We start from the raw sequence: 12,563 nt of genomic DNA, 5'->3' as shown, positions 1-12,563 counted from the left end.
TTTTACTCGCACATAGCTTTCATTTGTGTCCCATATTGCCATGGTCGGTAAATATGTCCGTTCTATAGGGCTTTTGGGGGTTGGGGTGGTCCCCCAAACAATTGGGCCGATAATTGGATATCAGAGATGTGTTCTAATCTTAAATACCTTTCATTTGAGTCCCATATTGTTGTGATTGGTGTACATATATATTTGATAGGTTTTAGGGTGGGGCAGCCCCCCTAGGTACCTCATCCGAAATTTGGATACCAAATTTTTATTTTTAGGGTACTATAAGGGAGCACACAAAATTTCGTTTAATTTGCACCACCCATCTCCGAGATCTGGCGTTTCTGAAAACTAGGGTAAGGGGGAGGGTCCGCTCCCCCTTCAGATATCAAAAAATGTAGTACCCTATTTTCACCACGGGATCATTATGCACCATCAGTAAAAACAACAAAAAAACAAACACAAATTGATTTTTATACCCTCCACCATAAGATGGGGGGTATACTAATTTCGTCATTCTGTTTGTAACTACTCAAAACAATCGTCTGAGACCCCATAAAGTAAAGGGTGATTTTTTTGAGGTTAGGATTTTCATGCATTAGTATTTGACAGATCACGTGGGATTTCAGACATGGTGTCAAAGAGAAAGATGCTCAGTATGCTTTGACATTTCATCATGAATAGACTTACTAACGAGCAACGCTTGCAAATCATTGAATTTTATTACCAAAATCAGTGTTCGGTTCGAAATGTGTTCAAATTTTGACAAATTTTGTTCAGCGATGAGGCTCATTTCTGGTTGAATGGCTACGTAAATAAGCAAAATTGCCGCATTTGGAGTGAAGAGCAACCAGAAGCCAGCTGAATTTATTTTTTTTAAATTTTTTAAATTTTTAGCAGAATCCATGGTGGTGGTTACCAAGATTCATGGCGGTGGTTCCCAAGAATTCTAAAAAAGTTTTTGAATTAAATTTTTTTAAAACATTTTTTCTTTGCACAGAGTTAGAGTCGAGATAATTTTCTCGATTCCGAAGTTCCAATAAAACATAACCCCTAAGACTAATTTGTCAGGTATATTCTCCGAAAAAAAGCTCCCACAAAAGTAATGATAGGCATGGATGGCTTCAGTCAATCAATCCTCCTACCATTTACTTTTGAAATTGAACTTTTGATTTAAAGGGAATCCCCCGGGGCATTGTCCACAATGGTTGATTTCAACATTACAATTCCTTTCACATTTAAATTACTTTTAGCGTTTGCATGCCCATTTAATGTCATTATCAAATTCGTATTGTGTGTCTATATCTGTGTGTGTGTGTGTGTGTGTGTGGTCAATATAATTGTGCAATTATTCGTGCATTGATAGTGTTTTTATACCCTCCACCATAAGATGGGGGGTATACTAATTTCGTCATTCTGTTTGTAACTACTCGAAATATTCGTCTGAGACCCCATAAAGTAGATATATTCTTGATCGTCGTGAAATTTTATGTCGATCTAGCCATGTCCGTCCGTCTGTCCGTCCGTCCGTCCGTCCGTCCGTCCGTCCGTCCGTCCGTCCGTCTGTCTGTCGAAAGCACGCTAACTTCCGAAGGAGTAAAGCTAGCCGCTTGAAATTTTGCACAAATACTTCTTATTAGTGTAGGTCGGTTGGTATTGTAAATGGGCCATATCGGTCCATGTTTTGATATAGCTGCCATATAAACCGATCTTGGGTCTTGACTTCTTGAGCCTCTAGAGTGCGCAATTCTTATCCGATTGGGATGAAATTTTGCACGACGTGTTTTGTTATAACATCCAACAACTGTGATAAGTATGGTTCAAATCGGTCCATAACCTGATATAGCTGCCATATAAACCGATCTTGGGTCTTGACTTCTTGAGCCTCTAGAGTGCGCAATTCTTATCCGATTGGAATGAAATTTTGCACGACGTGTTTTGTTATGATATCCAACAACTGTGCCAAGTATGGTTCAAATCGGTCCATAACCTGATATAGCTGCCATATAAACCGATCTTGGGTCTTGACTTCTTGAGCCTCTAGAGTGCGCAATTCTTATCCGATTGGGATGAAATTTTGCACGACGTGTTTTGTTATAACATCCAACAACTGTGATAAGTATGGTTCAAATCGGTCCATAACCTGATATAGCTGCCATATAAACCGATCTTGGGTCTTGACTTCTTGAGCCTCTAGAGGGCGCAATTCTTATCCGATCAGAATGAATTTTTGCACGACGTGTTTTGTTACGATATCCAACAACTGTGCCAAGTATGGTTCAAATCGGTTCATAACCTGATATAGCTGTCATATAAACCGATCTTGGGTCTTGACTTCTTGAGCCTCTAGAGGGCGCAATTCTTATCCAATTTGAATGAATTTTGGCACGTAGTATTTTGTTATGATATCCAACAACTGTGCCAAATATGGTTCAAATCGGTTCATAACCTGATATAGCTGCCATATAAACCGATCTGGGATCTTGACTTCTTGAGCCTCTAGAGGTCGCAATTATTATCCGATTTGCCTGAAATTTTGTACGACGGATTCTCTCATGACCATTAACATACGTGTTTATTATGGTCTGAATCGGTTTATAGCCTGATATAGCTCCCATATAAATCGATCTCTCTATTTTACTTCTTGAGCCCACAAAGGGCGCAATTCTTATTCGAATTAGCTGACATTTTACACAGGTCTCCAACATATAATTTAATTGTGGTCCAAACCGGACCATATCTTGATATCGCTCTAATAGCAGAGCAAATCTTTTCTTACATCCTTTTTTTGCCTAAGAAGAGATGCCGGGAAAAGAACTCGACATATGCGATCCATGGTGGAGGGTATATAAGATTCGGCCCGGCCGAACTTAGCACGCTTTTACTTGTTTTTTATTTCGTTGTTCAGTCCAACCATTCCAAGTGATATTATCTTTTGCCATAAGACGACTATTTGTGGTACATTCTTGCATCCAAAATAACAATGGCAAATCGTGCAAATACAACAAAATATTCCAATTCATTTGCAATAAATTTAAAATCCAATTACGCGCTCCATTTGTTTGAGTATCTTACAAATGGTGTGTGTGTGTGTGTCTGTGTGTGCAATATTTTCTATTGTGTATCCGTGTAGACCCCTCCCCAGTTAGTCGCTGGCTTTCTGTTATAGAAAAGCTTCCAATGTTGCTTGCTACGTGCATTGTTATAGTGGCTAATAATCTGAAGAGCTTTATGGTACATTGGCCATAATGACAATGGCTTCCAACAATGCAATAGTTGCCTGTGATCAGTAATGTCTGCCAATGCAGGCCCTGCATAGAGTTTGGTTTAATGTGTGTAAGTGTGTGCTGGTTTTGTAGCGCCATTTGCGTTTAATGAATTTAATGTTCTGTGAATAGTTTTTTTCAAAAGTATTTTGCAATTATTATTAAATCACTGATTATGATGGAAGATTGTGCTTGTAGAATATACATGTATACCCTACACCACTACTGTGGTACAGGCTCAAGTAGTCCAGATCCCAGATTGGTTTACATGGCAGCTATATCAGGTTATGGAGCGATTTCAACCATACTCAGCACAGTTGTTGGAAGTCATAATCAAGCATCTCATGCAAAATTTCAGCCAAATCGGATGAGAATTGCGCACTGTAGACGCTCAAGAAATCCAGATCCCAGATTGGTTTACATGGCAGCTATATCAGGTTATGGAGCGATTTCAACCATACTCAGCAGAGTTGTTGGAAGTCACAATAAAACACGCCACGCAAAATTTCAGTCAAATAGGATAAGGATTGTGCACTGTAGACGCCCAAGAAGTCAAAATCCCAGATCGGTTTATATGGCAGCTATATCGGGTTATGGACCGATTTCAACCATACTCAGCAGACTTGTTGGAAGTCATAACAAAACACGTCACGCAAAATTTCAGCCAAATCGGATGAGAATTGCGCACTCTAGAGGCTCAAGAAATCAAGACCCCAAAATCGGTTTATATGGCAGCTATATCAGATTATGGACCGATTTCAACTTTTCTCAACACAAATGTTGAAAGTCATTAGAAAACACGTCACGCAAAATATCAGCCAAATCGAATGAGAATTGGGCACTCTAGAGGCTCAAGAAATCAAGATCCCAGATAGGTTTATATGGCAGTTATATCAGGTTAGGGACCGATTTCAACCATACTCAGCACAGTTTTTGGATGTCATAATAAAGCATATCATGATAAATTTCAGCCAAATCAGATGAGAATTGCGCACTGTAGACGCTCAAGAAATCCGGATCCCAGATAGGTTTATATGGCAGCTATATCAGGTTATATACCGATTTCAACCATACTCCGCACAGTTGTTGGAAGTCACAACAAAGCACGTCACACAAAATTTCAGCCAAATCGGATAAGAATTGTGCCCTCTAGCGGCTCAAGAAGTCAAGACCCCAGATTGGTTAATATGGCAGCTATATCAAAACGTGGACCGATGTAGCCCATTTACAATCCCAATAGGAATCACTAACAGGAAGTATTAGTAAAGCGTGGTTTCGACAGACAGATGGACGGACGGATGGGCATAGCTAGTTCGACTTAAAATGTCATGACGATCAAGAATATATCTACCTTATGGGGTCTTAGATGAATATTTCAAGGAGTTACAAACAGAATGACGACATTAGTATACCCCCATCTTATGGTGGAGGGTATAAAAATAAATTTGTGTTTGTTTGTAGTTTTGTTTGTTTGTTTGTTTGTTTGTTTGTGTCTTCCTTACAGACTCAGAAACGGCTGAATTGATTTCTTGAAATTTTCACTGATGGTGCATAATCATCCCGTGGTGAAAATGGGGTACTAAATTTTTTTATATTTGAAGGGGGAGCGGACCCTCCCCCTTACCCTAATTTTCAGAAACGCCAGATCTCGGTGAAGGGTGGTGCAATTTAAACAAAATTTTGTGTGCTCCCATATAGTAACCTAAAAACAAAAATTTGGTTTCCATATTTCGGATGGGGTACCCAGGGGGGGGGGGGGGGGTGCCCCACCCTAAAACCTACCAAACATATATTTATACTAATCACGACAATATGGGACTCAAATGAAAGGTATTTAAGACTAGAACACATATCTGATATCCAATTGTCGGACCAAGTGCTAGGGGGACCACCCCAAGCCCCAAAACACCCCTAAATCGGACATATTTACCGACCATGACAATATGGGACTCAAATGAAAGGTATGTGCGAGTAAAATACGAATCTGATGTTCAAATTTGGGACAAAGTTTCTTGGGGACCACCCCAATCCCCAAAACAACGCTAAATCGGACAAATTTACCGACCATGGACCAAGGTACTTGCGAGTAGAATACGAATCTGACGTCCAAATGTCGGACCACGTTTCTGGGGGTCCACCCCTTTCCCAAAACACCCCCCAGACAGGTCTTTTTTACTCACCATGGCACTTAAATAAAAGGTATTTGAGTGTAGAATACATATCTGGTATACAGATGTGGGACGACGTGTTTGAGGGCCCGCTTTTCCCTGAGAACCACCCCCCAAAAAAGACAAATTTACGACCATAGCAATATGGTACTCAAATTAAAGGTCTTTGGATGTAAAGCACGAATCTGATATCAATGTTCGGGAAAAGTGTCTATGGGGAGTATTTTCTGACCATTGCAATATGAGACTCAAATAGGAGGTATTTTAGAGTAGAACACGAATCTGAGATATATTTTCAAGGCCAACTCACTGAGTGGCCTCCCATCCCCCAAAACACCCCCCAAGCCGGTCATGGTTGCCGACTATGGAAATATGGGGCTCAAATTTAAGGTATGTGGGAGTAGACCACATATCTGATATCAACATTAGGGGGCCACCATAACAAACCTCAAGTAGGACGTATTTGTTCACCAAGACAATTTGGTTCTTAAAGACAGTGGAACTAAATATTCATAGTTTTTAGGGCCAATACCCCAAACCGGACATATTTGCTGACTTTTGCAATAAGGAGTTTAAATGAGATTAGAAAACGAATTTGATATCCGATTTTGAGGACAATGGCAATATGGGGTTCAAGTAAACGATATATAAATGAGAATAGAACACGTTGGTGATATATTTTCCGGGCTTAGTGTTTGGGGGACCACCCCTATCCCCAAAACACCCCTAAATCGTGCATATTTACCGACCATGACAATGTGGGGCTTAAATGAAAGATATTGGGCGTTAGAGCAAGAATTGATACCCACTTTCGGGGCCAATTTTCTTGGGCTCTACCCCTTCCCCAAAATACCCCACAAACAGCAATTTTTTAGTGACCATCACAATATGGGGCTCAAATAAAGGCATTTGGGAGTAGAATACGAATTTGATATCCAAATGTAGGACCATGTATTTAGGGCATCACCCCTTCCCCAAAACTCCCCCCAAAGGGATAAAATTTTTCGACCATGCCATTATGTGGCTCAAATGAAAGGTATTTGAGAATAGAAAACGAATTTGATAACCTATTTTAGAGCCATGTTTTTGGGGGACGCCTCATCCTGTAAACTCCCCTCAAAACCAATGGCAATATGGGGTTTAAATAAATGGTATTTGAGAGAAGAGCATGAAGCTGATATTTTTTCAGGGCCACGTTTCTGGGGGACCACCTCACCCCCGAAAACACCCCTAAGTCAGACATTATGAGAATGTCGGGCTGGAGTAAAGTATTTTATGAATGGAGTACACCTTACATCAAGATTCGAGATCGGTTTATGAGGCAGCTATACCAAAACATGAACCAATTTGGCCTGTTTACAATCCCAACCGAACTACACTAGCAGGAAGTATTCGTGCAAAGTTAAAGCGCCCAGCTTTATTCCTTCGAAATTAAGCCAGCTTTTGACAGTCAGACGGGCAGACAAACGGACGGACATGGCTAAATTGATTTGGAATGTCAAGGCGATCAAAAATATGTACACTTTCTTGGGTCTCAGATCAATATTTCGATGTAATGCAAACGGAATGACGAAATTAGTATACCCACATCCTATTGTGGAGGGTATAAAAACCTTTTCTTCATGTAAAATAAGTTTAACTAAATCATTAGTTTCCATTCCCGTATGATTTTTTTTTTGCTTTCTAGTTCTTAAAACTTGTTTTTCAAAAGTTTTGTTTGCTTTCCACTAGCCAGTGTTTAACATGAAAGTTTAAACAATAAAACCTTGTTCTAATATGATAAGCGGCTTAAAATGTTGCAACATTTTTTTTATTTCTAGTTATTTGACCATGGTCGAGATGGTCTGCACCCCATGTGTTCTGGCTGTTTCGAAAAAATTTAGGGAAATTATTTTAAGCCGCTTGTTATTGTCTAGGCACAGAACAAAAAATTATGGACGTTGCAACAACAATTCGCTTTACTATATCCACTTGATTTTTGGCTAACGTTTTAGAGGGGAAACCATAAAAAAGGGATGGTATTACATTGTAGCCATCAAAATACGTTGGATATCGCCCTCATGCATTAAAAGTTGAAACAACTCAAATTTGTAGCCTTGCTTGAGTCGGTAATTAGCAATGATGTACAAGTGCATATCAAATCGTTTTTCCCGGCAAATATTATAGGCAAGCCCTACTGTTAGTTAAATCTTATAAAAAAACAAGTAAAAGCGTGCTAAGTTCGGCCGGGCCGAATCTTATATACCCTCCACCATGGATCGCATTTGTCGAGTTCTTTTCCCGGCATCTCTTCTTAGGCAAAACAAGTAAAAGCGTGCTAAGTTCGGCCGGGCCGAATCTTATATACCCTCCACCATGGATCGCATTTGTCGAGTTCTTTTCCCGGCATCTCTTCATAGGCAAAACAAGTAAAAGCGTGCTAAGTTCGGCCGGGCCGAATCTTATATACCCTCCACCATGGATCGCATTTGTCGAGTTCTTTTCCCGGCATCTCTTCTTAGGCTAAAAAGGATATAAGAAAAGAGTTGCTCTGCTATTAGAGCGATATCAAGATATGGTCCGGTTCGGACCACAATTAAATTATATGTTGGAGACCTGTATACAATTTCAGCCAATTCGTATAAGAATTGCGCCCATTGCGGCTCACGAAGTAAAATAGAGAGAACGATTTATATGGGATCTGTATCGGGCTATAGACCGATTCAGAACATAATAAACACGTTTGTTGATGGTCATGAGAGGATCCGTCGTACAAAAGTTCAGGCATATCGGATAATAATTGCGATCTCTAGGGGTCAAGAAGTCAAGATCCCAGATCGGTTTATATGGCAGCTATATCAGGTTATGAACCGATTTGAACCTTATTTGAGACAGTTGTTGAAAGTAAAAATAAAATACGTCATGCAAAATTTCAGCCAAATCGGATAGGAATTGCGCCCTCTAGAAGCTCAAGAAGTCAAATCCCCAGATCTGTTTATATGACAGCTATATCAGGTTATGGACCGATTTCAACCATACTTGGCACAGTTGTTGGACATCATAACAGAATACTTCGTGCAAAAACTCATTCAAATCGGATAAGAATTGTGCGCTCTAGAGGCTCAAGAAGTCAAGACCCAAGATCGGTTTATATGGCAGCTATATCAGGTTATGAACCGATTTAAACCATACTTGGCACAGTGTTTGGGTATCATAACAAAACAGGTCGTGCGAAATTCCATTCCAATCGGATAAGAATTGCGCCCTCTAGAGGCTCAAGAAATCAAGACCCAAGATCGGTTTATATGGCAGCTATATCAGGTTATGGACCGATTTGAACCGTACTTGGCACAGTTGTTGGATATTATAACGAAACACGTCGTGCAAAATTTCATTCTTATCGGATAAGAATTGGGCACGCTAGAGGCTCAGGAAGTCAAGACCCAAGATCGGTTTATATGGCAGCTATATCAGGTTATGAACCGATTTGAGCCATACTTGGCACAGTTGTTGCATATAATAACGAAACATGTCGTGCAAAATTTCATATCAATCGGATAAGAATTGCGCACTCTAGAGGCTCAAGAAGTCAAGACCCAAGATCGGTTTATATGGCAGCTATATCAAAACATGGACCGATATGGCCCATTTACAATACCAACCGACCTACACTAATAAGAAGTATTTGTGCAAAATTTCAAGTGGCTAGCTTTACTCCTTCGGAAGTTAGCGTGCTTTCGACAGACAGACGGACGGACGGACGGACGGACGGACGGACGGACGGACGGACGGACGGACGGACGGACGGACGGACGGACAGACGGACGGACATGGCTAGATCGACCTAAAATTTCACGACGATCAAGAATATATATACTTTATGGGGTCTCAGACGAATATTTCGAGTAGTTACAAACAGAATGACGAAATTAGTATACCCCCCATCTTATGGTGGAGGGTATAAAAAGCGTCTTGCGAAATTACAGCCAAATCGGATAGAAATTGAGCCCTCTAGAAGCTCAAGAAGTCAAGTCCCCAGATCTGTTTATATGACAGCTATATCAGGTTATGAACCGATTTGAACCATATTTGGCACAGTTGTTGGATAGCATAACAAAATACTACGTGCCAAAATTCATTCAAATTGGATAAGAATTGCGTCCTCTAGAGGCTCAAGAAGTCAAGACCCAAGATCGGTTTATATGACAGCTATATAAGGTTATGGACCGATTTGAACCATACTTGGCACAGTTGTTGGATATCATAACAAAACACGTCGTGCAAAATTTCATTCCAATCGGATGAGAATTGCGCACTCTAGAGACTCAAGAAGTCAAGACCCAAGATCGGTTTATATGGCAGCTATATCAGGTTTTGAACCGATTTAAACCATACTAAGCACAGTTGTTGGACATCATAGCAAAACACGTCATTCAAAATTTCATCCCAATCGGACGAGAATTGCGCACTCTAGAGGCTCAAGGAGTCAAGACCCGAGATCGGTTTATATGGCAGCTATATCAGGTTATGGACCGATTCGAACCATACTTGGCACAGTTATTGGACATCATAGCAAAACACGTCGTGCAAAATTTTATCCCAATCGGATAAGAATTGCGCACTCTAGAGGCTCAAGGAGTCAAGACCCGAGATCGGTTTATATGGCAGCTATATCAAAACATGGACCGATATGGCCCATTTACAATACCAACCGACCTACATTAATAAGAAGTATTTGTGCAAAATTTCAAGCGGCTAGCTTTACTCCTTCGGAAGTTAGCGTGATTTCGACAGACAGACGGACGGACGGACGGACGGATAGACGGACGGACATGGCTGGATCGACATAAAATGTCGCGACGATCACGAATACATATACTTTATGGGGTCTCAGACGAATATTTTGAGAAGTTATAAACAGAATGACAAAATAGTATACCCCCCATCCTATGGTGGAGGGTATAAAAACTAGCTGAACTGGGACCGCTCTTTCACTGATTTATGAATTCGATCAACAGGTTTAGGGTCATTTAAGTTTGGATGTTAGATGTACTCCATTCGTAAGAGACTTTATTTGAGCCCGAAATTCTCATGGCGATTATGGGAGAAAGAAGGTTTAGGGGGTGGTGTGTACACCCAGAAACGTAGTGCCGTAAGTGAGTATGCATTTCGTGATCTACTCCCAAATACCTTTCATTTGAGTGACATATTGCCTTGACCCGTGAATATGTATGTCAGATTTCTGGTTGTTTTCGGGGTGAGTTGGTTCCCAGACACTTGACCCTGAAAAAATAAATCAGCATCATGCTCTTCTCTCAAATACCGTTTATTTTAATGCCATATTGCCATTGGTGAAAGGGAAGTTTATGGGATGAGGCGTACCCCAAACCTTGGCCCCAAAATTGGTTATCATTATTGTTTTCTAATCTCAAATACCTTTCATTTGGGGGGTAAATTTGTATGCTTGGGGAAGGGGCGGTGCCCCAAATACATTGTCCCGCATTTGGATATTAGATACGTATTCTACTCCCAAATACCTTTATTTGAGCCCCATATTACGATGGTCAATAAATAATTGCTGTTTGTGGGGTGTTTTCGGGAAGAGGTATGTATTTGGATATCAGATTCGTATTCTAAGCTCAAATACTTTTACTCCATCCCCATATTACGATGGCCAAAAAAAAAAATGCTGTTTGTAGGGTGATTTTGGGAAGGAAAATTTGTCCCGAAAATTGGTATCAATTTCGTGCTCTACCCCCAATACTTTTCATTAGAACCGCACATTGACCTGGTCAGCAAACATGTCCGATTTAGGTGTATTTTGGGGAGTGGGGTTGTCCCCCAATCACTTAGCCGTGAAAATAAATCAGCATCGTGCTCTACTTTCAATGTCATTTATTTGAACCCCATATTGCCAATGAACTTAAAGTTGAAAATCAAATTAGTTTTCTCAAATTATTATTGGAAAAGTCAGCAAATATGTCCGCTTTGTGGAGAGCTTCACTCTCTTTAAGACCCAAATTGCCATGGTAAGCAAATACGTCCTATTCGGGGGTTTTTATGGGGGTGGGACGTCCCCTAGACAGTTGGTCCCGAATGTTGATATCGGATACGTGGTCTACTCCAAAATACCTTTAATTTGCGCCCCATATTTGTATAGCCGGCAAACATGTCCCGTTTGGGGGTTGTTCTGGGGCATGAAGCGACCATTCCGTGACTTTCTCTGGAAATATATATCAGCTTCATATTCTACTCTAAAGTACCTCTTATTGAAGCCCCATATTGCAATAGTCAGCAAATATTTCCTATTTGGGTGGTGTTGTGGGGGTGGGTTGGCCCCATAGACACTTTTCCCGAATATTGATACCAGATTCGTGCTTGACTTCCAAAGACGTTTCATTTGAGCCCCATATTGCTATGATCGTAAATTTGTGCCCTTTGAGGAGTGTTTTTGGGGAGGGGAGGCCTCCAAAATACTTGGTTCACACATTTGGATATCATATTCGTATTCTACACTCAAATACCTTCTATTTAACCCTCATATTCTCATGGTCAGTAAATAAGTCCTGTTTGGGGGGTGTTTTGGGAAAGGGGTGGATCACCACAAACGTGGTCCCACATTTGGATATCAGATTCGTATTCTACTCGCACATACCTTTTATTTGAGTCCCATATTGCCATGGTCGGTAAATATGTCCGATTTAGGGGTGTTTTGGGGGTTGGGGTGGTCTCCCTAGCACTTGGTTCGACAAATGGATATCAGATATATCTTCTTATCCTAAATACCTTTCATTTGAGTCCCATTGTGCCATGGTTGGTGTAAATATATGTTTGTTAGGTTTTAGGGTGGGGCGGCCCCCCTAGGTACTCCATCCGAAATTTGGATACCAAATTTTTGTGTTTAGGTTTTGATATCAGATTCGTATTCTGCTCGTAAATACCTTTCATTTGAGTCCCATATTGCCATGGTCGTAAATATGTCCGATTTAGGGGTGTTTTGGGGAAAGGGGTGGTCCCCCAAAACGCTTCATCCGACAATTGGATATCAGATATGTGTTCTACTCTTAAATACCTATCATTTAAGTCCCATATTGTCGTGATTGGATACATAGACTGGATATGGATATATAGAATATAGATTTGGTAAGTTTTGGTGGTGGGG

The sequence above is a fragment of the Stomoxys calcitrans genome, chromosome 1, assembly GCF_963082655.1.
Source record: "Stomoxys calcitrans chromosome 1, idStoCalc2.1, whole genome shotgun sequence".
Classification (NCBI taxonomy): Eukaryota; Metazoa; Arthropoda; class Insecta; order Diptera; family Muscidae; genus Stomoxys; species Stomoxys calcitrans.
Note: the sequence above shows the minus strand (reverse complement) of the source record.